General features: G+C 40.0%; 1 non-coding gene across 1 annotated transcript; it reads right to left on the bottom strand.

Moving 5' to 3' along the window:
- Nucleotides 1–13,662: 13,662 nt before the first annotated feature.
- Nucleotides 13,663–13,764, bottom strand: LOC112813225 (U6 spliceosomal RNA). The gene has a single exon (XR_003205478.1). It is a non-coding gene; the product is annotated as a U6 spliceosomal RNA (small nuclear RNA).
- Between the last annotated feature and the right edge of the window lie 13,031 nt (nt 13,765–26,795).

Consider the following 26,795-nt stretch of genomic DNA (forward strand, 5'->3'; position numbering starts at 1 on the left):
CCGACTGCCAGAGGCCTGACAGTTCAGCATAAGGCATGTGGGTGCTTTCTCCTGGTACTTGGGAACCACTGAAGGAGTTTGAGCAGAGGAGAGCTGTGATTAGATATGGTGGCCATGTGGAAGAGAGACTTAGAAGGCCAGCCTGGGAACCCAGGGGTGAGCTGGATGGTCCAAAGGTCCAGGGAAGACATGACAAAGAGGATAGGGGTGGCTGGGTACCAGGAGGGATGGAAGGTGTTCTCTTTCTCCCTCTGCTCCTGTATCCAAGAAACACCGAGCTTCTGTTCTGTATGAGGTCTGCACTGGACCCCTTACTCTAAAAGCATAGCATTTAACCCTTTCAATACTTGAGAGGAGGTAAAGATACCTCTCCTCATTTTAAAGGTGAAAAAACTGAGTCTTGCTGAGACTGAGAAAAATGATCACACAACCCATGAATGGCAGAATAACAATGTTATGCTGAGTCTTACCACATTAAGCCCTATTTACAGATGAGGAAACTGAGGTAAAGAGAGGTGATATACAGCCAGCATCACCAGCTATAAAATGATGGTGCTGGGATTCAGTCTGCTCATAACAGGTCAGTTGGCCTTCTCCATGCTTAGGGCTGGTGCTGACCATGCCCGCCCCTGGGCAACCATTACTGTGGGCTCACTGGACTGTTTCCTCAGAGCCCCTGCAGATAGAGGTCAACTCTAGCACCTAGTTCTACTGCAGGTGGATAACTTTATAGGTTTTTCTCTGTCATGTTTGGAGCCCCTCTCCACATCTCAGAGGCCATCTCTGTGAGCGCAAGGCCCAGGCTTACTTCCTCCAGTCTGTCTCCTACAGGGTCTGGTCAAGTCCCAACCTTATGCATCACTTGGGGCTGGAGATGTCCAACATAACAGTGGACAGCTATTCCTTCATCAGTCAGCTGAGTGGGTAAGATGGACTCTGAGACCCTGAAAGCTGCCCTAGCCTGTATTTCTAAGGCTCCATGGTCTGAACAGCCATCCAGGGGTGAGCTCCTGCACCCCACCTCCAGGTGTGACTACATATTCCCTTTCAGGGAGTAGGATTTGCTTTTCTGATTTCCAGAGCAGCTCAACCAAGAGCAAAGACAGTCCTCAAATTTAAAACCCACACACAAGTTAAGAAATATATAATAAGTTTTGAAGTCAGATAGACTGAAAACTCCCAACTTTATTCTCTTTTTTTTTTTCAAAAGGGTTTAACTCTCTTGTTCCTTTCCATTTTCATATAAATTTATCCATAAAAATCTGTAAAACCATGCTGGGATTTTGATAGAAATTGTACCAAACATGTATAACAGTGTGGGGAGTATTGACTTCTTTACTTATATTAAGATTTCTAGAACATGAAAATGGCATATGTCTCCATTTATTTAGATCTTTGATTTCTTTCATCAGTATTTTTTATTTTTTAGAATACAACATCTATACATATTTTGTTAGATTTATACCTAAGCATTTCATTTTTGAGTCATTTTAAATAATATATTTTAAAATTTTGTTGTTCAAGTGTTCATTGTTAGACTCTAGAAATATAATTGATTTTTGTATGTTGATGTTCATTCCTGTGACTTTACTAAGCTTACTTATTAGTTCTAGGATTTTATTTTTGCAGATTCCTTGGGAATTTCTACAGAGATCATAATGTCACCTGCACATAGTGACTGTTTTAGTCCTTCCTTTTTGTTCTGTGTTCCTTTTCTTTCTTACCATATTGCAGGGGGCAGGACTTCCAGCACTATGTTGAGTAAGAGTGGTGACAGGGGCTGTATTTGCTTTGTTTCCAGTCTTAGGGAGAAAGCCTCAGTCCTTCACAACCAAGTACAATGGTAAGTTGTAGGTATTTTTGGTAGGTGCTCTTGATCATATTGTGGAAGTTCTCTTTTATTCCTAGGTGTCCGAGAATTACTGTCATGAATTGAGGTTAAATTTTGCTGAATCAGTTTTCTGCACCAATTAAAATGCTAATGTGATTTTTCTTCTTAGTCTGTTAATATAATGGATGATGTTGATTGATTTTCAATATTTGAACTACCCTTGCATTCCTGGAATATATTCTACTTGGATATGCTATATTTCATACATTGCTGTATTCTACTTGCTAATATTTTGTTAATTATTTTTGTCCATATTCAGTCTGTAGTTTTCCTTTATTGTACTGTTTTTTATTTTTACTTTTAGTATTGAGGTAACACTAACCTTATAAAATTAATTGGGAAGTGTTCCTTCCTCTTCTATTTTCCGAAAATATTGTATAGAATTAGTGTTCTTTAAATATTTGGTAGAATTCTCCAATGAGATTATATTGACCTAGAGATTTTTTAGGGGTAGAACTTAACTATGAATTCAATTTCTTTAGTAGTTATAGGCCTTTCAAAATATCTATTTCATATTGTATGAGTTATGGTAGTTTTTACTTTTTGAAGAATTGACCCATTTCATCAAATTGTCAAATTTATATAGAGAGAGTTGTTTGCAATATTTTTATTATCTTTTGATGTCTGCCAGGTCTTTAATGACATCTCCTGTCATTCCTTATATGAGTAATTTGTGTCTTTTCCCTTTTTTCTTGCTAGAGGTTTGTCAATTTTATTGAACTTTTCATCAATTTTTGTGGTATTTTGTTATGGTAACCCAAGCAGACTTATATACATGCTTCTTTAGCTCTATCCCACAAATTTTGATGCATTGTATATTTATTTTCTTTCAGCTCAATATGTTTCTAAATTTCTATTGAGATTTCTATTTTTTTTAAAGATTTTATTTATTTGACAGAGACACACAGCGAGAGAGAGAACACAAGCAGGGGGAGTGGGAGAGGGAGAAGCAGGCTTCCTGCAGAGCAGGGAGTCCGATGGGTCTCGATCCCAGGACCCCGGGATCATGACCTGAGCTGAAGGCAGATGCTTAATGACTGAGCCACGCAGGCACCCTGAGATTTCTATTTTACCCATAACTTATTTAGGTGTCGCTTAGTTTCCAAGTGTTTGGGGACTTTTCTGTTATCTTTATGCTCTTTTATTTCTGTTCTTTTGATACTATTATAGTTAGAGAACACATAATATAGGATTTTAATCTTTGAGGTGTGTTTTATGACTCAAGATATGGTTTAGCTTGGTGTATGTTCCACGGGTATTTGAAAAAATGTGTATTCTGTTTTTGCTGGTTGAAGATTTTGGTAAATTTTGATTAGATCCTTTTGGTTGATGGTTTTGTTATGTTCTATTCCTTGCTGGTTTTGTCTCTTGTCTTTCTATTGTTGAGAGATGGGTGTTGAAATCCCAATGTCAAAAATAAGGATTTATCTATTTCTTTTTAAAATTCTATCAATTTTGCTCCACATATTTTGTAGCTCTGTTGTTTGACGAGGATGCATTTAGGATTCCTATGTCTTTTTGGTGGATTGACCCTTTTATCATTATGTTACATCACTCTCTGTCTCTGCTAATTTTCTTTGCTCTGATGTTTACTTTATCTGGCTAATATAGTCATCATGCTTTCTTTTGATTAATATTTGTGTGGTATATCTTTTCATATCCTTTTAACACCAACCTCCCTATACCATTATAATTGTAGTGAATTTCTGATTGGCAGCATAAAGTTGGGTTATCTTTTATCCCCTCTGAATTTAGAATATATACATTTAATATAATTATTTACGTTTTAGGGTTTAAGTCTGCTGTTTTAATTTTTGTTTTCCATTCTCTTTTTCATGTCTGTTTTCTTTTTATTTTTTTCCTTGTGGGTTACTTCTTTTTTATAATTTTAATTTATCTATAGTGTTTTTATTATTTATTATTGAAGTACAGTTGACATGCAATGTTATACTAGTGATTCAATAATTCTATACATTACTCAGTGCTCATCACAATGAGTGTAGTCACCATCTGTCACCATGCAACACTATTACAGTATTACTGACTATATTCCCTATGCTGTATTTTCATCTTCATGACTTATTTATTTTATAACTGGAAGTTTGTACCTCTTAACCTCCTTCACTTATTTCACCCATCCCCCCATCCACCTTTCCTTCGGCAACCACCAGTTCTCAGTATTTGAGTCTGTTTGTTTTTCAGATTCCACTTATAGTGAAATCATATGGTATTTGTCTTTGTCTGACTTATTTCACTTAGCATAATGCCCTCTAAGTCTATTCATGTCACAAATGGCAAGATCTCATCATTCTCTATGGCTGAGTAGTATTCCTGTGTGTGTGTGTGTGTGTGTGTGTGTGTGTATCACTTCTTTTTTATCCATTCACCTACTGATGGACACTTGCTTTCATATCTTGGCTATTGTAAATTATACTGCAATAAACATAAAGGTGCATGTATCTTTTGAATTAATGTTTTCATTTTCTCTGGGTAAATACCCAGGAGTAGAAGTACTGGATCATATGATAGTTGTTTTATTAATTTTTTGAGGAAGCCTCATACTGTTTTCCATAGTGGCTGCAATCAACTTGCATTCCCACCAACTGTGGCATGAGAGTTTCCTTTTCTTCACATTTATAGTATTTTTAAGTAAATATTTTGGATAGATATTTTTGTGGTATCTCTATGTATTAAATTATATATACATAACTAATCAGAGCCTACAGTTATCCACACTTTACCAGATTGAGGAAAGTATAGAAATCTTCTCCCTTTAAGTTCTTAAGTTCAAATTTGTATTATATTTGTTCTACATATTTCCTCTACACACATTTAGGACCACATACAACAGTGTTATAATTTTCACTCAACTTTCAAACATAATTTAGAACATTCAAAAGGAGAATGAAAATGTATTATATTTACCCATGTTTTGATTCTTTTTTTAAAAAGATTTTATTTATTTGCAGAGAGAGAGAGCACACAGGTGGGGGAGTGGGGGTCAGACAGAGAGGGAGAAGCAGACTCCCCACTGTGCAGGAAGCCCAATGTGGGGCTCCATCCCAGGACTCTGAGATCATGACCTGAGCTGAAGGCAGACACTCAACCGACTGAGCCACCCAGGTGCCCCAAGAGGTTTAGTGTGTGTGTGTATTTTTTTTTTATTCTTTTATTTGATTTTTTTCTTTGCTTTTTCCCACTCTAATGTTGTAGGAGCCCTTCTTTCAACATTTCCATTCTGTTCAGAAAACTCCCTTTAGCCATTTCTTTCAGGTAGGCTGAAAGTGTAGGAGGGTTCCCCTTTCTCAGCATAACAAATTTTCTTAGTTCCTTTGTCTGAGAATGTCTTGATTTCCTCTTAATTCTGAAGGATATCTGAAGGATATTTTCTCTGGATGTATAATTTTGGTTTTTTATATTTCAGCACTTGAAAAATATTGTGCTAGTTCCTCCCTATTTGTAATGATAAATATGCTGTCATTTGAATTGTTTTCTCTTATAGGTAAGGTATAATTGCTCCCTTGCTGCTTTCAATATATTTTTGTTTGTCTTTACTTTTCAGAAATTTGACTATGATGCATTTTGGAGTTAATTTCTTTGGGTTTATCCTGTCTGGAATTCTCTAAGCTTTTTGAATCTTGTTTTTTTGCCAAATTTGGAAAAATTTCAGTCATTATTTATTTAAATGCTTTTTCAGTCTCATTCTCTTTCTTTTTTTCTTTTGGGCTCCAATGATATATTTGATCATTTGCTATAATCTTGTATGTCTCTGAGGCTCTGTTCATTTTTTTTCAGTATATTTTTTCTCTATCAATCTAGTTGGGTAATTACTATTGTTTTACCTTCAAGTTTACTGATTCTTTTCTCTGTTCCCTCCATTCTGCTGTGAGCCCATCCATTGATTATATTATTTAGGATATTATATTTTAGTTCTTTAATTTCTTTTGGGTTCTTCTTTGTTTTTTTTATTTAATTTAATTTTATTATGTTATGTTAATCACCATACATTACATCATTAGTTTTTGGTGTAGTGTTCCATGATTTATTGTTTGCATATAACACCGAGTGCTCCATGCAGTACATGCCCTCTTTAATACCCATCACCAGGCTAACTCATCACCCCACCCCCCGTGCCTCTAGAACCCTCACTTTGTTTCTCAGAGTCTATAGTCTCTCATGGTTCATCTCCCCCTCCGATTTCCCCCCCTTCAATTTTCCCTTCCTGCTATCTTCTTCTTCTTTTTCTTTTTTAAACATATAATGTATTATTTGTTTCAGAGGTACAGGTTTGTGATTCAACAGTCTTACACAATTCACAGCACTCACCATAGCACATACCCTCCCCAAAGTCTATCATCCAGCCACCCCATCCCTCCTACCCCACACCACTCCAGCAACCCTCAGTTTGTTTCCTGAGATTAAGAATTCCTCATATCAGTGAGATCATATGATACATGTCTTTCTTTGATTGACTTATTTCGCTCAGCATAATACCCTCCAGTTCCATCCACGTCTTTGCAAATGGCAAGATTTCATTCCTTTTGATGGTTGCATAATATTCCATTGTGTGTATATATATATATATATATATATATATATATATATATATATATATCACATCTTCTTTTTCCATTCATCTGGTGAAGGACATCTTGGCTCTTTCCATAGTTTGGCTATTGTGGACATTGCTGCTATAAACATCGGGGTGCACGTACCTCTTCGGAACACTACCTTTGTATCTTTGGGGTAAATACCGAGTAGTGCAATTGCTGGGTCATATGGTAGCTCTATTTTCAACTTTTTGAGGAACCTCCATACTGTTTTTCAGAGTGATTGCAGCAGCTTGCATTCCCACCAACAGTGTAGGAGGGTTTCCCTTTCTCAGCATCCCGTGGCATCTGTCATTTCCTGACTTGTTAAATTTATCCATTCTGACTGGTGTGAGGTGATATCTCATTGAGGTTTTGATTTGGATTTCCCTGATGCCGAGCGACGTTGAGCACTTTTTCATGTGTCTGTTGGCCATTTGGATGTCTTCTTTGGAAAAATGTCAGTTCATGTCTTATACCCATTTCTTGATTAGATTATTTGTTCTTTGGGTGTTGAGTCTGATAAGTTCTTTATAGATTTTGGATACTGGCCCTTTATCTGATATGTCATTTGCAAATATCTTCTCCCATTCTGTCGGTTGTCTTTTGGTTTTGTTCACTGTTTCTTTTGCTGTGCAAAAGCTTTTTATCTTGATAAAGCCCCAGTAGTTCATTTTTGCCTTTGCTCCCCTTGCCTTTGGCGATGTTTCTAGGAAGAAGTTGCTGCGGCTGAGGTTGAAGAGGTTGCTGCCTGTGTTCACCTTTAGGATGTTGATGGACTCCTGTCTCATGTTTAGGTCTTTCAACCATTTTGAGTCTATTTTTGTGTGTGGTGTAAGGAAATGGTCCAGTTTCATTCTTCTGCATGTGACTGTCCAATTTTCCCAACACCATTTGTGGAAGAGACTGCCTTTTTTCCATTGGACATTCTTTCCTGCTTTGTCGAAGATTAGTTGACCATAGAGTTGAGGGTCCATTTCTGGGCTCTGTATTCTGTTCCACTGATCTATGTGTCTGTTTTTGTGCCAGTACCATACTGTCTTGATGATGACAGCTTTGTAATAGAGCTTGAAGTCCGGAATTGTGATGCCGCCAGCTTTACTTTTCTTTTTCTACTTTCCTCTGGCTATTCAGGGTCTTTTCTGGTTCCATACAAATTTTAGGATTATTTGTTCCATTTCTTTGAAAAAAGTGGATGGTATTTTGATAGGGATTGCATTGAATGTGTGGATTGCTCTAGGTAGCATTGACATCTTCACAATATTTGTTCTTCCAACCCATGAGCATGGAACGTTTTTCCATTTCTTTGTGTCTTCCTCAATTTGTTTCATGAGTATTTTATAGTTTTCTGAGTACAGATTCTTTGCCTCTTTGGTTAGATTTATTCCTAGGTATCTTATGGTTTTGGGTGCAATTGTAAAGAGGATCGACTCCTTAATTTCTCTTTCTTCTGTCTTGTGTTGGTGTATAGGAATGCCACTGATTTCTGTGCATTAATTTTATGTCCTGCCACTTTACTGAATTCCTGTATGAGTTCTAGCAGTTTTGGGGTGGAGTCTTTTGGGTTTTCCACATAGAGTATCATATCATCTGCAAAGAGTGAGAGTTTGACTTCTTCTTTGCCAATTTGGATGCCTTTGATTTCTTTTTGTTGTCTGATTGCTGTGGCTAGGACTTCTAATACTATATTGAATAGCAGTGGTGATAGTGGGCATCCCTGCCATGTTTCTGACCCTAGGGGGAATGCTCTCAGATTTCCCTATTGAGAATGATATTTGCTGTGGGTTTTTCATAGATGGCTTTTATGATATGAGGTATGTGCCCTCTATCCCTATACTCTGAAGAGTTTTGATCAAGAAACGATGCTGTACTTTGTCAAATGCCTTTTCTGTATCTATTGAGAGGATCATATGGTTCTTGTTCTTTCTTTTATTAATGTATTGTATCACATTGATTGATTTGTGGATGTTGAACCAACCTTGCAGCCCAGGGATAAATTCCACTTGGTCGTGGTGAGTAACCCTTTTAATGTACTGTTGGATCCTATTGGCTAGTATTTGGGTGAGAATTTTTGCATCCATGTTCATCAGGGATATTGGTCTGTATTTCTCCTTTTTGATGGGGTCTTTGTCTGGTTTTGGGATCAAGGTAATGGTGGCCTTATAAAACAAGTTTGGAAGTTTTCCTTCCATTTCTATTTTTTAAAACAGTCTCAGAAGAATAGGTATTAATTCTTCTTAAATGTCTGATAGATTTCCTCTGGGAAGCCATCTGGCCCTGGGTTTTTGTTTGTTGGGAGATTTTTGATGACTGCTTCAATTTCCTTGGAGGTTATAGGTCTGTTCAGGTTTTCTATTTCTTCCTGATTCTTTTGGTAGTTGATACAACTCTAGGAATGCATCCATTTCTTCCATGTTATCTAATTTGCTGGCATATAGTTGGTCATAATATGTTCCTATAATTGTTTGAATTTTTTAGTGTTGGTTGTGATCTCTCCTCTTTCATTCATGATTTTATTTATTTGGGTCATTTCTCTTTTCTTTTTGATAAGTCTGGCCAGGGTTTTATCAATCTTGTTAATTCTTTCAAAGAACCAGCTCCTAGTTTCGTTGATCTGTTCTACTGTTCTTTCGGTTTCTATTTCATTGATTTCTGCTCGATCTTTACTATTTCTCTTCTCCTGCTGGGTTTAGGCTTTATTTGCTGTTCTCTCTCCAGCTCCTTTAGGTGTAGGGTTAGGCTGGGTATTTGAGACCTTTCTTGTTTCTTGAGAAAGGCTTGCATTGCATATACTTTCCTCTTAGGACTGCCTTTGCGTTATCCCAAAGTTTTTGAACAGTTGTATTTTCATTTTCATTTGTTTCCATGAATTTTTTAATTCTTCTTTAATTTCCTGGTTGACCCATTCATTCTTTAGTAGGATGCTCTTTAGCCTCCATGTATTTGAGTTCTTTCCAACTTCCCTCTTGTGATTGAGTTCTAGTTTCACAGCATTGTGGTCTGAAAATATGCATGGAATGATCCCAATCTTTTGGTACCGGTTGAGACCTGATTTGTGACCTAGGATGTGATCTATTCTGGAGAATGTTCCATGGGCACTAGAGAGGAATGTGTATTCTGTTGCTTTGGGATGGAATGTTATGAATATACCTGTGAAGTCTATTTGGTCCAGTGTGTCATTTAAAGTCTTTATTTCCTTGTTGATCTTTTGCTTAGATGATCTGTCCATTTCAGTGAGAGGGGTGTTAAACCCCTACTATTATTATTGTTGTCCATGTGTTTTTTTGCTTTTGTAATTAATTGGTTTATATAATGGGCTGCTCCCATGTTAAGGGCCTAGATATTTACGATTGTTAGATCTTCTTGTTGGATAGATCCTTTAGGTATGATATATTGTCCTTCCTCATCTCTTATTATAGGCTTTGGTTTAAAATCTAATTTGTTTGATACAAGGATGCCACCCCAGCTTTTTTGGTGTCCATTAGCATGGTAAATAGTTTTCCACCCCTTCACTTTCAATGTGGGGGTGTCTTTGGGTCTAAAATGAGTCTCTTGTAGACAGCATATCAATGGGTCTTGTTTTTTTACCCAATCTTATAGGCTATGTCTTTTGATTGGGGCATTTAGCCCATTTACATTCAGGGTAACTATTGAAAGATATTAATTTAGTGCCATTGTATTGCCTGTAAAGTGACTGTTACTGTATATTGTCTGTGTTCCTTTTGGTTCTATGTTACTTTTAGGCTCTCTCTTTGCTTAGAGGACCCCTTTCAATATTTCTTGTAGGGCTGGTTTCATGTTTGCAAATTCCTTTAGTTTTTGTTTGTCCTGGAAGCTTTTTATCGCTCTTATTTTCAATGACAGCCTTGCTTGTTATAGTTTCTTGACTGCATATTTTCTCATTTAGTGCTCTGAATATATCATGCTAGTCCTTTCTGGACTGCCAAGTCTCCGTGGATAGGTCTGTTGTCAATCTAATGTTTCTACCATTGTAGGTTACAGGTCTTGTCCCAAGCTGCTTTCAGGATTTCCTCTTTGTCTCTGAGACTCGTAAGTTTTACTCTTAGATGTCGGGGTGTTGACCTATTTTTATTGATTTTGAGGGGGGTTCTCTGTGCTTCCTGGATTTTGATGCCTGTTTCCTTCCCCAAATTAGGGAAGTTCTCTGCTATAATTGCTCCAGTGTACCTTCCGCCACCCTCTCTCTTTTCTTCTTCTGGGATCCCAATTATTCTAATATAGTTTCATCTTATGGTATCACTTATGTTTCAAATTCTGCCCTCGTGATCCAGTAGTTGTTTATCTCTCTTTTCTCAGCTTCTTTATTTTTCCATCATTTGGTCTTCTATATCCCTAATTCTCTCTTCTGCCTCATTTATCCTAGCAGTTAGAGCCTCCATTTTTGATTTTACCTCATCATTAATAGCCTTTTTGATTTCAACTTGTTTAGATTTTAGTTATTTAGTTCTCTAGAAAGCGTTTCTCTAATACCTTCCTTGCTTTTTTCAAGCCCAGCTAGTATCTTTAAAATCATCATTCTGAACTCTAGTTCTGACATCTTACTAATGTCTGTATTGATTAGGTCCCTCACAGTCGGTACTGCCTCTTCTTTTTTTTTTTTTTTTGAGGTGATTTCCGTCTTGTCATTTTGTCCAGAGGAGAATAGATGAATGGGAGAACAAAATGCTAACAGGGTAACAATGTCCCCAGAAAATATACACTAAACAAATCAGAAGAGACCTCCCAGAAAGTAGTCGCTTTTCTGTTCAGAGAGTTGCTGCTATTCTTTTCTTCTATCTTCTGTTGATTTCATAGGTGTTCAGAATGGTTTGATCTCTATCTAGGTGAATTCCTGGGACCACACGAAATTTAGGTTTCATGCTCCTCCGCCACACCTGGGTTCTTCTTTGTATCTTTTATATCTCTGCTGAAACTTTTCCTGTTTTTTATTTGTTTCAAGCATGTTTATAATTATTTATTGAAGCATTGTAATGATGACTGCTTTAAAATCTTTGTAAGGTAATTTGAATATCTCTGTCATCTCAGTTTTGTTTCTATTGCTGTCTCTTTTCATTCAGGCTGACATTTTATTGGTTCTTGTTATGACAAGTGATTTCCAACTGAAACCTGGAAATTTTTGGTTTGGTAATTTGGCCCTTCACTAGATCTTTTTTGATACTACCATGGCTGGGAGTATAGGAATTAGTCATTACTATTCCTCATATGGCCTCCATTGAGGCCAAGGGTATTGGTCTCCTTACCATTGGGCAGTGGTAAACGTCATGACTCTCCACTAGTCTGCCTCTGATTCCACCCTTTGAGAGCTGCAAGGGCACCTCCTTTCTGTCAGTGGAGAGTGGAAATCCAGACTCCCACTTAGTGTTGTGTTACCTTATTGCTCAGGGCAATGAAAGTCAGACTCAGCCTTCTCTGACAGCTCTCTGATGGGAGTTAAGTTAAAGTCCAGCTCTCCCCTGGACCTTGCTAGTCTGAGTGCAGTAGAACCACTGTTTTTCTGTGGTGTTTGGCTAGGTTTGTGTAGTTTTTGTCTAAAAGTTCTCTGTCTTGCTGGACAGTCCCTTTGTTGGTCTTTAATTAATTTCAAACTCCCAATAAAATTAAGCTTTTATTGGGAGTTTGAAAAATCTGTTCTTGTTTCTGGTTTTGGTAGTTATCTTCTACCACAAGTCAGATATATGAGGCAAAAATAAAACCCAAGAGGTGTAGCATTGTTTTCCCATGGGTCCCTCAGTGAGTAGCTCATCTTGTGTTTTCTCCTCACTGTTCAGTCTTCTGATGTTTGTCTTATATGTAATGTCCAGAGCTTTAGTTATACTTAGCAGATAAACATCTGGAGAATAGAGAAACACTTATTTATTTCATTTTCCCAGAAGTGGAGCCCCTGAAGCCTGTGTGTGTATAGTCTTCAAGCTAATAATGGTTTTTACATTTTAAAAGGTTTTAAGAAATTCAGAACAAAACATAACAGATTAAAAAATAACAACATACAAATGGCTAACAGGCACATGAAAAAATGTTCATCATCATTAGCCATCAGGGAAATTCAAATCAAAACCATATTGAGATACCACCTTACACAAGTTAGAATGGCAAAAATGGACAGGGAAAGGAACAACAAATGTTGGAGAGGTTGTGGAGAAAGGGGAACCCTCTTACATTGTTGGTGGGAATGCAAGTTGGTACAGCCACTGTGGAAAAGTGTGGAGGTTCCTCAAAAAATTAAAAATAGAGCTACCTTTATGACCCAGCTATTGCACTCCTGGGTATTTACCCCAAAGACACAGATGTAGTGAAAAGAAGGGCCATATGCACCCCAATGTTCATAGCAGAAATGTCCGCAATAGCTAAACTGTGGAAAGAGATGAGATGGCCCTTCAACAGAGGAATGGATAAAGAAGATGTGGTCCATATATACAATGGAATATTACTCAGCTATCAGAAAGGATGAATACCCAACTTTTACATCAACATGGATGGGACTGGAAGAGATTATGCTAAGTGAAATAAGTCAAGCAGAGAAAGTCAATTATCATATGGTTTCACTTATTTGTGGAACATAAGGAATAGCATGGAGGACATTAGGAGAAGGAAGGGAAAAATGAAGGAGGGGGACATCGGAGGGAGAGATGAACCATGAGAGACTGGACTCTGAGAAACGCACTGAGGATTCTACAGGGGAGGAGAGTGGGGGATTGGTCAATTCTGTGATGGGTATTAAGGAGGGCACGTACTGCATGGAGCACTGGGTGTTATACAAAAAAAATGGATCGTGGTTCACCACATCAAAAACTAATGATGTATTGTATGGTGACTAACATAACATAATAAAATAAAAAAAATTAAAAAAAACGAAAAAAACAAAGAATATGTGAAAGAGACTATATGTGGTTCACAGAGCCTAAAATATTTACTATTTGATTCTTCACAGAAAGATTTTATTGACCCTTTTTAGACATAAGTTAACTTTTAGAGCGGAATTAGTATTATGACATTTCACTTATGTCATTGGCAGTCCTTCATTTCTTTATATAGATCCAGGCTTTTGTATCATATTTCTTCTATCTGAAGAACTTCCTTCTACATTTCTAGGTACACTAGAAATTGATTTTTTCACTTTGATGAATATATTTTTATTTCTCCTTAATTTTATGTATTTTTTAAAAAAATATGGAACACTTCACAAATTTGCTTGCCATCCTTGTGCAGGGGCCATGCTAACCTCTGTGTCATTCCAACTTTAGTGTATGTACTGCCAAAGCAAACAATCTTCGCAATTTTAAAAAGGTGTTTTATTGAATATGTAATTGATTTTTTGTTCCTTTTGGCTCTTTACATATGTCGTTGTTATTGTCTTCAGACTTGTCTAGTTTCTGATGAATGTCTTCTGTAATTCTTATATTTGTTTCTCTATATATAGTGTCTTCCCCTTCCTTGTCGCTGCCCTCAAGATTTTATCTTTATCTTTGGTTTTCAAGAGTTTGAATATAATATGTTTATCTATTTTTTAAGGCGTGGGTGTATTTATTCTGTTTGGTACTCTTTGAGGGTTTGGGTCTGTGGTTTGGTGTCTGTTATTAATTTTTGGCCATTATCTGTTCAAATATGTTTTTCTGCCCTGTTCCTCTTCTTTCCTTCTGGGAAGGATGTTAGACTGTTTTGTATTATCCAACATGCATGTATGTTAGACTGTTTTATATTATCCAACAGCTTTTGGGTATTCTGGTTTTTTACTCTATTTTTTTCTTTTTGTGTTTTAGTTTACATAATTTATATTGGCCTATCTCTCAGCTTAGTGATTATTTCCTCAGCTGTATTGATTTTATTTTTGAGGCCATTAAAGCATTCTTTTAAAAAATTATTATTATTATTATTTTTAAAGGTTTTATTTATTTATTTGTCAGAGAGAGAGCACAAGCAGGGGGAGTGGCAGACAGAGGGAGAAGCAGGCTCCCCACTGAGCAAGGAGCCCCTTGTGGGGTTCTATCTCAGAACCTTGAGATCATGACCTGAGCTGAAAGCAGACACTTAACTGACTGAGGCACCTAGGCATCCTCCATTAAAACATTTTCAACTCTTTTGTCATACTTTTCACTTTTAGCATTCCCACTGACTTCTTCCTCATAATTTTTATATCTCTGTTGAAGTTCCCCATCTGATCATGCATGCCGAATACTTTTTCCACTTTTTTAACATGTTAATTATAGTTATTTTAAATTTCCTGATAGCTTCAACATTCATGTTATATTGAAATCTGTTCTTGTTGATCATATTTTTTTTCTTCCCACTTCTCTTACTTATATGTATATCTTATGCTTCTTATTTTTAATATGACATCTTTTGTAGGAGAGTGGAAACTAATGTAACTAGTATTATTGCCTGGAAACGGATATCTTTCCCCTCATTTTCCTGAGTCATTAGTGTGGAAATTTGGGTCAATTTAAGTTGAGCTGTGTTTGGGTTTTCTTGTTGCTGTGGTCACTCTCAGTGCAATAGGGGCTTTAAATTCTTGCAGTGTTATCTTGATTTTAGAGTGAAGTTGTCACATTAGTCCATGCTCAACATTTAGCAATTAATTAAAAATTTTGAATAGTGTCCATTGTCTGCTGCAAATAAACAGGTGCTTGTGTCCTATCTCTCCTTAGGGGTATCTGCTATTATTTAGGTTTTGGGTTAGTTGTTTTGTTCTGCAACCTCAGATATCTTATTTACCCAAGAAAAATGGTGATTTCACAAGTTATTCAGAATTTTTTGTTGTAAGGTGTAAAAAACTTTCCAGTTTTTTACAAACCAGTCAGAAGCTTACAATCTCATGAAGGCCATTTTGAGTCTTTGATTTCTCATTTATGGCCTGCCCAATCTCAAATTATGTAACTTCTATGAGTCATAGTTTTCTGATCCATTAAAGACAAATAGTAATACTTACCTCATAGGTTGTTGTTTAGGATTAAGTTAAAGATAAAAAATATTTATGGCACAGTGCCTGTCATGAATCAGTACCTTTTAAATCTCCTCTGCTTTCTGTCACCTAATGAAATAGATTAAGGATGTTTTACAAATGGAAATGCTTTTAAATGACATTTGAGTCAACCCAAAGTACAAACAACAGAGCCTCATTTTCCTGTTTTAATCAAGGAATGAACATCATTCTTACAAATTTGGAGAGAATTTTTCAGAAGACTGAAATCTGCAGTTGGAGTTGGAAGTAAATGGTTGCTTTCCTGCCCATCCCCTTTTGATTCTCTCTGTGGAATCTCCTGAAAGATTATCTTTGCTGGTGAACATGCTGTCTACTGAGATAGCTCTTCTCTTTCAAGCAGCTCTAAGGGTCCTAGGATTTCTTTCTTTGAGCTGAAGTTCTGTCTTTTCTGGCTTCCACTCTTGGTCCTGATGCTAGTTCTAAATCCTTATTGCCATTGTACCTTCATTTATGTGAAAATAGCTCTTACATCCTCTCTGAGTCTTTTTGCCTTCAGAAGAAACCTCCCAGTTTTTAACTTTTATTCATGTGACAACATGTCCTGACTCACAGTCACATGCCACCAAGTTTCTTCTGCTCAGGTCCCTCTACAGGTGGACTCTATGAACTCAGCCTCATACTCCAGGGGAGGGCTAACCCAAGCTGAGTTGACCAAGATTGTACCTCTATTGTTCTAGGCACTAACTGCTGTGCAACCAAAGTTTGTGCTAACCTTTGCAGAGTCAATATTTCTTCTGACTCCTTGAGTAAAGACCCAAAGTGTCAAACATGCTGCTATATACTGTATCTTATCCATCTTTTACTCAAGCAGTTGGATTTTAGCCCAAGGACATCTCATATTTATCTTTGTTGACTGCTATCCTAATTGGATTTAGCCTATTTCTCCAGCATATCACAGTCATTTTGGGTATTCATCTTGTCCATCACATGCTTTCCTCCCTATGGCTTCTTTACATCTGTGAACCTGATGAGATTAACTGACCCATCCATCCTCTGGTATAGGCCAGATTCAGAGGACTTGGACAGGCAGCTTGGGTTCCTTCAACCACTCACTGTACTTGCCACTTCAAGGCTTCAGGGAAGCCTGCCCCACCCCCACTCTTTGCTAGCCTGCCAGGCTCATGGACATAACCAGAACTTTTGGTTCATGCTCTTGACAGTTACTTGCCTTGTGCTCCTTGTTAATGCTCCTTGGGTTTTTCTATCAGTGTCTGCTTCTCCCCAGCAACTCCTAGCATAACTTTTCTTGTTGTCTTCCTGTAGCTGTCCACTCCCACAGTGGTGGTAGAGAGACTTGGTTAAAGGGGGTCTGCCACTGGGACTGTTCCTGAGTTGTCTCATGACTCCCTGCACCAGTCCAGCTGACTTTGAGTTCATCTGTCCTTCAGAGTTCCAAGTTCTAGTCTAGTAGTTCCTCTTTTTAAGGTATGTCTACTACCCACCCCCTCAGTCCTTGCATACCCTAAACTCCAGCCTTGGTTCATGTGTCACTTCATCCCTCACATATTTCTTGAAAGCAGGTTTCACATGACTTTATACAAGCCAGTAATGATTCATTGCTTGAGAGGACAACATAAAGAATGGGTTCTGAAGACATTTGTCAGAAACCTCCCCCAGGCATTCTGTGTGGGTTATCTATTATAAAAGGTGACTGGGGCAGGTCACAACTGTCCTAGGTCTCCTGACTCATTGTAGGCTTTCCTTCTACCCCTTTGCTTCTGAGATCATTTTCCAGGAATGACAAGACAGAAGTATAATAGGAACTAGGGAATCTTACTTTCTTCATTTCATCCATCAATTTTATGTCATCAGCCTGACTTTAGTTCTGGCTTTCCTGAACTTCTTGCTGTGAAAAATACTACTTCCCCGGTGCACCTACCCTTATAGTTTAGACATTTGAGCTTGTTTCATACTTGCCTGGCTTGAAGTTCTTTTTTTCCCTTTTCTGGTGTGAGGACCATTCCTTGTATCTGAGCAAGATAGAACAAAATTGGAAGTAGTAAATTAGTATAAGAATTTTCTAACAAGGGAAAGAGAACTGAGATCAGTTTCTTATAGAAAAAGCTAAAGCATATTAATTTATTTTACAACTAAGAGGGAGAGAGGGGGAAGAAGTGTCTCTGAAGTAGCTGGGGGGGGATGGTCAGAGAACATAGGGCAGAGGAGGGGTAGGAGATTGTCAAGGCGAAACTTCTTTCTCTAACATTCAGTGCTCTGCTGGGGTCCTTTATTCCTGGCTCCATTTGGCTCCTTCTCCTTAAACTGTGTGTGTCTGAAACCAGAGCACCCTTCTTTCAGTTCATTTAGGAGAAATGCGCAGGTGGAAGCTATAATAGTGCACTTTAAAGCTATTCAAAATTATTTATAGAACACCAACTATCTGCCAGGCCCTTGTAAAGTTCTGGGGGTTGTGGAGATGAGTAACATAGTCCCTTCTTCAAGACGGTTGGGGTCCTGTGGGGACAGTGAGCCAACAGACACAACCTAGCAATTGTGTGATGTGGCAATGGGTATGGGCACAGTGTAGTGGGAGCAGGAGAGGGTCAGCTGGGACGGGTCAGGGAGGTTTCCATGCACAGTGAGCAAATCTGAGATAAGATCATCATGCCAAGTGGCAAGAGAAACTGGATCCTTGCATTGACCTACAGACCATTCTTCAGGGACACATGTCTTCCCTGAAGCCCCTTCCCTGGCTTCTGTCTTCTCATCTCCACCCAACATACACTTCCTCTCTCTCCATATTTAATTTCTCAACAGAAGCCCTTTATCTGGTGATCCAACAATCTCAGATCTCGCCACTGGCAAGTGTGGAAGGGGATGCGGGCAGAGGGGCTTCACACTGCTGGCAGAGTTTAAGTTCGCATACTATCTGGTGAAGCCTGCATCCCACCCATAGATCTCTGCCCTGGAGAAGAACCAGTGAGGACCCCAGGTGGCATAGGACTGTTTTTTGCAGCATTACTGCATGGCTCTGCACACCAGCAATAAAGAGATGGATAAATGGGGGCAAGCGCATACAGTAGGATCTTGCAGAGAAGTCAAAATAGATGTGCACTTACCCACCTCAGCAAGTCTTAATAATCATCCTGTGGAGAAAAGGAGCATGTTCCAGAGAGATTTAGACAGTATGATACCAGTTATATACAGATGAAAACCCAACAAAATGATACTTTAACATGTTTCTGGATGAATAAATATGTAGTAAAAACATCAAAACATGCACGACAATAACAAATAGTAAGTTCCTGATAAACTTTGGGAAGGGAGGAAGAAGTGGGAGATTGAGGAGAGGTCTGCAGGAGACTTTGAATGCATCTATAATGTCTAATTTCTTAAAATTAAAAAAAAGTCTCCACTCCACACATCACTAGCTACTGACCTTTCTCTCTACTCCCCTTTATAGCTGAATTTCTCCAAAGAGTAGTCTAGACATTCTACCTCCTTGTTCTCAAATCTCACACATTCCTTGATCTACCATCATCTGGTGTCTGGCCCACACAAGACATGGGAACAGCTGTTGCCAAGACCCCCAGTGACCTCCAGGTCACTTAATCTGACAGGGAGCAGTGAAACATTGCACACACATGCACACACACAGTTTGAAGCATAGAAAGCCAGTGAATGTGTCATCCAGTTTTAGCAAATCTTAACATTGTTGCTTATCTGCTTCAGACTTTTTTCTAAGACCTTCCCTCCCCCTCCCTCAGCCCCATCTCATAGGTTTCCCTCTGCAAGCTCCTGAGTCTGGTGCTTCTCCTTCATCCCACCTACCTTTGCTTGGGCTGTGGAGGCTGCAGGGTGGCAGAGCCACCCCAAGATGTGGTTCCATCCAGGTCCTGCCACTGACCAGCCATGTGACATGGACAGGTTCTAAATAGTCTGTGCCTCAGTTTCCTCATCCCAGGTTTATTGGGGTTTAAAAGACCTAACACATGTGAAATTCCTGGAACAGAGAAGACCATGGAGGTGAGCATGCATCGTGGTACACTGAGGGTCTGTGCACTCTCTTTCCGGCTGAGTGGGCATCTGGGGATGCATGCATCCATCCTCTCTCTTCCAGCATGTGCCATTCTGAGGGCAGAGATGGGCTCCCAAAACAAACCTGCCTAGGTCATCACTCCAGCTTAATATACTGCAGTTTTCTCTCCACCGTTTTCAGAATAAATGGCCGGCTGCCAGGTCCCTGGCCTAGCCCACCTCCTCCACACCACCCTCCATTCATCTGCTATTTTTCAACAAAACTCCTCTTCCTCCAGGGCCTTTGGATGCACTGTTCCATTCTCTTCACCTGAAAGTCTTTCTTCGCCTCCACCTTGTTGCTTTGTTAGGCTTGAGCCCTTTTAGACCCACCAGGTGGGAGTTTATTTGTGTGGTGTGTTTTGTTCACAGTGTTTTCACAGTATGGAATGGTGCAGTTGCTTATTTATTCAACAGTAAGTTTCTGAGCACTTACCATGTGCCAGGAACTGTGCATGATGCTGGGGCATGGCAGGGAACACAGAGGCCTAGGCCCCACATCAAGGAGCCCTCAGTCCCTTAAGAAGCAACACTAAGCAGACATCTGGGAGCACAATGAGGCCGGCAGAGGAGAGATGCACACGTCACAGGAGTATGCAATGGGGGGCTGACCTAATCAGGAACATCTTAAAGCCTTCTCTAAAATAATCTGAGGAATGAGTTATAGCTACCTAGAAAGAAGGGGGAAAGAAAAGCCGAGGCAGAGGGAACAGTATGTTCAAAGGCTGTGAAGTAGGAAAGAACATGTGGTTTTTGAAGAATTTTGATTTAAAGGACAAGTCAGGGAGACAAGGGCCTGAGGGATGCTGGAAGGAGAGAGCATCATAGAGGAAAGGAGCCCTAAGAATCTCCACTGAAGCAGGAAGCCAAGAGAATCATGCTGGTGATCCCTGCCTCGGACATAGGTTTCAGGAGAGCAATGAGAGTGGCTGTGTGAGGGCTTGCCGTCCACTAGGGAGGGAGGCCCTCCCTTTCCTTTTGCTATCTGTCCTCTATGTGTGGCCTCTAATGTCATGCATGTTGCCTCATGATCATAAGATGGCTGCTGTTTTAGCCCAACTGAAGAAAAATATGGGAAGAACCCAGATGTCTACTGACAGATGAATGGAAAGAATTAATATTGATATTAATTAAATACAAAGAATACATATATAGATATTAATTAATAGTAATTAAATATAAAGAATAGCATATACACAATGGAATACTACTCAGCCATCAAAAAGAATGAAATCTTGCCATTTGCAATGACATGGATGGAACTGGAGGGTATTATGCTAAGCAAAGTAAATCAGTCAGAGAAAGACATGTATCATATGATTTCACTCATATGTGGAATTTAAGAAACAAAACACATGAACATAGGGAAGGAAAGGAAAAATAAACTGGAAAGAGAGGGAGGCAAACCACAAAAGATGCTGAACTCTAGGAAACAAACTGAGTTTGCTGGAGAAGAGGTGGGAGGAGGGATAATTTGGTGATGGGCATTAAGGAGGCACTTGATGTCATGAGCACTGTGTGTTATATGCAACTGATGAATCACTAAATTCTACCCCTGAAACTAATAACTGCACTACTGGGTATTTATGCCAAAGACACAGATGTAATGCAAAGAAGGGCCACATGCACCCCAATGTTCATAGCAGCAATGTCCACAATAGCCAAACTGTGGAAAGAGCTGAGATGCCCTTCAACAGACAAATGGATAAAGAAGATGTGGTCCATATATACAATGGAATATTACTCAGCCATCAGAAAGGATGAATACCCAACTTTTACATCAACATGGATGGGGCTGGAGGAGATTATGCTAAGTGAAATAAATCAAGCAGAGAAAGTCAATTATCATATGGTTTCACTTATTTGTGGAACATAAGGCATAGCATGGAGGACGTTAGGAGAAAGAAGGTAAAAATGAAGGGGGAGGGAAATCAGAGGGAGAGATGAACCATGAGAGACTCTGGACTCCGGGAACCAAACTGAGGGTTACAGAAGGGAGGGGGCAGAAGGATAGGGTAACTGAGTGATGAGTTTTGTGATGAGCACTGGGTGTTATACACAACTAATACATCATTGGACACGACATCGAAAACTATGATGTACTATATGTTGGCTAATGGAACATAAAAAAAAGGGGGGGGCTGCTGCTACCCCAGGCTTTGCCTGTGAGTTCCAGAAAGGAAGACAGAGGAAGAAGGATAGAGGGCTTTTTCATAGGGAGGTTTTACTGTCATTGGTGCTGTTGTTTAATTGAGGAACAGTGCCTACCTCTGGGACTTCTATCTATTTCTTACTGGCTACCAAGACAGTATCATCTCTATGGACTGGGATGTTATTTTTAGTTGGGTACATTACTACCTCTAAAAAGACATGTTTTTGTTTTAGGATGAATTGTCTGCCCCAGAGGAAGTAAGCTGAGAAGAGATGTGGAGCCTCTCAGAGTTCTAGGTGGTCTTTGAGAGAAGGGTCAGAGCCAGTCTTTGGAATTAGAGTCTCCAGTCCTGGCCCATTTAAAGAGAGAGCTCCCATCACTGGCACATGGATTCCAATGAGCAGGAACATTCCCGAGAGTGCTCATCATTATTCTCTTTGCTGCAAAAGAATTCTGGGGCAGTCATGTACCTGAAGGGTTCAAGTTAAAGCTTTTTTTGCTTAAAATATATTTATTCTCTTTATTTTTTTTTAAAGTTTATTTATTTTTGAGTAATCTCTAAACCCAATGTGGGGCTCAAACTCATGATCCTGAGATCAAAAGTCAAATGCTCCTCTGACTGAGCCAGCCAGGCGCTTCCCCCCATCCCCAAATAGTTACTCTTTTTAGAAATCATCAAACCAACCTGACCAAACTGTGTCAGGCAAAAAGTGGTTCATGACCATTGACAGGTGGGCCATTAATCTCCGACAAGGAGAACTTGGCCAGGGGTGAGCCTTCCACCAGCAGAACCTGCTTGTTTTTCAGAAGGGCAGGGCTGGATAAAGTGCCCAAGGTTGGAGCTATTGTGGGCAGTGGCCCCATGAGGGAGGGGAGCACCCTCCCATCCTCAGACAGAGGGGTGTGCACTGAGCTGGGCAGTGGGAAGTGTGGGGTGCTCACTCACAGAGGAGGGCCCCTTTCTCTTTTCTTGTCCACACACATGAAGAAAATGAAAGGACAACTTGCCTGAGGACACAAACCCTGCTTCAATTTAAGAACATAGTGCAGGCAAGGAGTCACCCCTGAAGTACCCTTTCTGTCCCTTCTTATCATAGCTGAAGTGTCCCTCTCTCGGGGAGCCCTCCTGGACTGCTGGGATCCACATGGTTCTCTTTTTTCCCAGCCATCACCTGAGCTTTTATTTGTACCCAAACAGGGATGAATGTCTCTACTTTAATGAGACTGATAAAAACAAATGAAACCAGCCCATTTCTCCTTTTCTCAAAGCAGAGCAACTGGTATTATGCCAGCAGGCTGAGGGAAGGGTGCTTCTGCTCTGAACACCAGTGGACATGCCTACAAGCTTAACAACAGTCTGCCTTGCCTAAATGCTTTTGGTGAATGCACTGGGGAAAGCACTGGAGACCGTGCTTCCTTCTTCCTCCAAGGCCTTTGCAGATTGTATTAGTTAGATTCTCCAGAGAAACAGAACTAATAGGATGTGTATGTGTATGTGTGTATGTGTTTATTTATTTATTTAGTAATTATAAGAATTGACTCATGTGGTTATGGTGCCAAGAAGTCCTGCAACCTGCCCTGTGCAAGTTGGAGAACCAGGGAGCTGGTGGTATAATTCAGTCCAAGTCTGGAGGCCTGAGGACTGCGGGGTGGATGGTTTCAGTCCTGGTCTGCATCCAAGTACCTAAGACCCAGGAGCACTGATGTGTGAGGCAGGAGAAAATGGATGTCTCAGCTCAAGCAGAGAGAAAACAAGTTTGCCCTTCACCTTTTTGTTCCCTTCAGGCCCTAACAGAGTGGAGGATGTCTACTCACACTGGGGAGGCCATCTGTTCGGTTCACCAATTCAAATGCTAATCTTTTCTGGAAACCCTGTCACAGAAGTAATGTTTTAGCAGCATCTGGGCATCCCTTAGTTCTGTTACGTTGACACATAAAATTAACAGTGACATAGATGGTGGTCCTGGGGGTGCTGACACTGGGGCAAGTGGGCCCAATTTTACTAGTCCCTAGACATGATACTTCTCTCCCAGATATAAAAGTGGCTGAGCAGCAGAGGCTGCTAGTCTGTGGTTGAGGGAAAGTGCCTACAGGGTGGGAGACACTCCCAGCTCCCTAGGGCAGCCATGTGGGGGGAGCCCTGGCCCTCACCTCCCTTGATTCCCTAGTCCCATCCTTTCCCTCTCATCCAGTCCTCTCCCTTCTTCAGTCCAGGTTATGAATCCTGGCCACCCGTCAAGTGCCTGGGGAGCTTGGCAAGATGAATGGACCCCTGAGCTGCAGATGCCCTGACATGGGTGTTTTTTCCAAGTCCTTGTGGAGACTTCAGTGCTCAACCAGTTGTTTCATTAACTCACGTGCAGTGTCCTGCATCCACACTCATGTCTGGTTTGGATGGCCACCACATCTGCCAGGTGGCAGTGATGTGGAGGTCCCCCTCCTCCACCTTCTGTTAACTCCTCTCCCCCCACCCTCTATCTCCTCTTCTCCATCTTCTTCCATCCACTTAGGAGCAGTTATTAAGAACTTCCTGCATGGCAGCCACTGTTTAAGACCCTGGGGATGGGGCTGTGAGTAAAACAGTACAGCTGCTAAAGCCATGGAGCATGTATCCTGGTGGAGTGAGATTGACAGGAACAAATAAATGAATAAATGTGAAATATAGCAGATGGGGATGGTGCTATAAGAAAAGAAAGCATGGAAGAAGACCATCATGAGGCTGGTGTTATTTTGGACGAGCTGGGCAGGAAAGAGCTGGGCAGAAGGTGTTAATAGAGGCTTGGGGACTGGGGGAGGGGGTGCTCCATATGGTTGTGGGGAAAAGCACTCCTGGCAGAGGAACAGCATGTACACAGGTTCTGAGGCAGGACCAGGCATGGCAGCAGCACCTGCTCTTTCTATTTCTCCGACTTCTGTTCTCATTGCAGTGTCTGGAGGCTGGGCTTTCTCTAAGGGCCTCGTGGAGCAGCTCTGAGCATGGGATGAGCAAGGGTGGGTGTTCAGTTTTGTGGATCACCCTGGTTGCAGTGTGGAGAATGGATTCCAGGGGTGGGTAAAGCAATCTTGCGAGAGAAGGCTGTGGAGGGGCTGGTGGGCAGCTGGAAGCTGCTGATTCGAAAGGTTCATGTTTAGGAGGCAAAGAGATGGGGTGACTCCACGTTCCTGATCGAATCTGCTGATTGAGGCTCACGTGATTTTGAGCTGCCCGTGGGATGCCCAGATAAAACTGCCAAAGAGGCTGGTGGAGGTCTGGGTCTGAGGACCAGAGAGTTCATTCCGAAAGTGAGTAAAGACATGGAGTGGGGGTGTAGATGTGATTGCTTGGAGTGAGTACAGTAGATGAGGCTCCCAGAGACCTGCCTTGAAGCCTGAAGGGTATTATTGGAAACAGTCTTTCGGTGAGTTAACTAATCCAAAAACAAATTCATCCATCCATCCTTCCATCTACCCATCCATCTAACCATTTATCCATCTATCCACATTTTCTCAAAATTAAGCATTAAGAATTGCTTGTCTATACTGAGGAACTATTTCCTTCTCTGTGACTGACACTTGTTTCCCTTTTCTCTTTGGCCACGAGAAAGATCAGAAACACCATATATTATGTGGTTAGTTATGCCCTATATAGATGAATTTCAGTTCTATCTTCTCTGGCTTTGGCTTCACAATAAATACACAGTACATACATGTTTATACACACATATATATTTTTTCTTAATCTTAATTGTTTAATCTAAATGTACCAGTTTAAAGTATGAATTTTCTATGAATAATCTTTAATGTTGTGTTTAATGAGAAATATTTTACAATAAAAAATTTATACAGTTTAGAGACTCTCCATTTGGAATGGACAAGGTTTGGCCAGGTTCTAAGCAACATGCTAATTTTTAATAAGGAAATTTAGACTTTAGTGGTTAATCCAGAGAAGGACTGGGGAGGAGGGGAAAAAAATGAAACAAATATGTTGATGGACATGATGGGTAGGGGCCAAAATAAAAGACTGTTCTTTCCAATGTTGTTTGTATGAACCTCACATGAATATATTACTATTAGCAGCAATCACACTTATAATTAAAATAATAATTATATTTATAAAATATTATCCTCGATTTAAAGTATGTCCTAGACTTATAAGGTCTTTTCAAGTTAAAGTGATTTCATACTTATTTTCTTATATTTTTCTGTCCACTCAGGGTGCCTGTATCTTTGTTACGATAATTCAAAATCACTTTTGGTGGTGCTGGTGGGGGGAAGTAAATTCTTCTGATGTATGGGATTAGGAAGCAGCATTGGATGGTGTTGTAGGTTCAAATCCAAAATTGCTTTAATCTCCCTGTGTCTTTGGGGGGTATAACTTGTTGCAACAGTGCAAGGTTGTTGGACTCATGTAATAGCAGACAAAGACATGGCCGGTAAATTCAGGCAACAACTATTTCCTGGGTGCCTTCGCCATGTCCAGGTACTGTGCTGGGCTCTGGGAATGTGCACTGAATCTCAGTGAATCCCTTTTCTCATCTGTGAAATACACTAATATTCTTTATACTCAGGTGACCTCTTAGATCTGGAGTTCTCAAAAGGCCCCTGGAGTGCTGATTAGAAGCAAAGTTACAGAATATAAACCTCTAGGGGTGGGCTTAGGAGTTCACATTAAAAAGGAATTTAGTATGAGCCACTGAAGAAGGGTTGGAGCCAGGAATCATTTCCTGCCTCCCACATACCCTAATTGATTAGTAAGAGGATGCAGGAGAGTTTTTATAAACAAGTCTGGTCGGCAAAGATGTGGAGACCCAGTTCTCTTAACCTGTCCCTGGGTCCTGAGGAATGTAAGATGAGAGGTAAAGGGATCATGTCCTTAAGGGATTCCATCTGTAGGAGTGACTGACAGGAGGCAGTGGGGGTAGGTGTGTGGGTGTCGATGGAGGCAGAGCAGGCAGGGTTTCAGGATGTGTCATCCACATGAGGCACCTCTCAAAACAAAGGCTGTGATATGGTTCTGAGACAATAGAGGCACTTCTCCTTATTCTTCTTGTAAGTATAGCTAAAAACCTTAGGTATTATGTGTAAAACAAATATAAGAAGGTTCTGAAGGTGGAGAGAAGGCAGACTGATAGGGTCCTTGAAGACCAACATGGTGGTGAGTTCCTGGGT

This window comes from Callorhinus ursinus, unplaced genomic scaffold, assembly GCF_003265705.2.
Source record: "Callorhinus ursinus isolate GAN/ISIS: 27379988/994484 unplaced genomic scaffold, GSC_fseal_2.0 scaffold2, whole genome shotgun sequence".
NCBI lineage: Eukaryota > Metazoa > Chordata > Mammalia > Carnivora > Otariidae > Callorhinus > Callorhinus ursinus.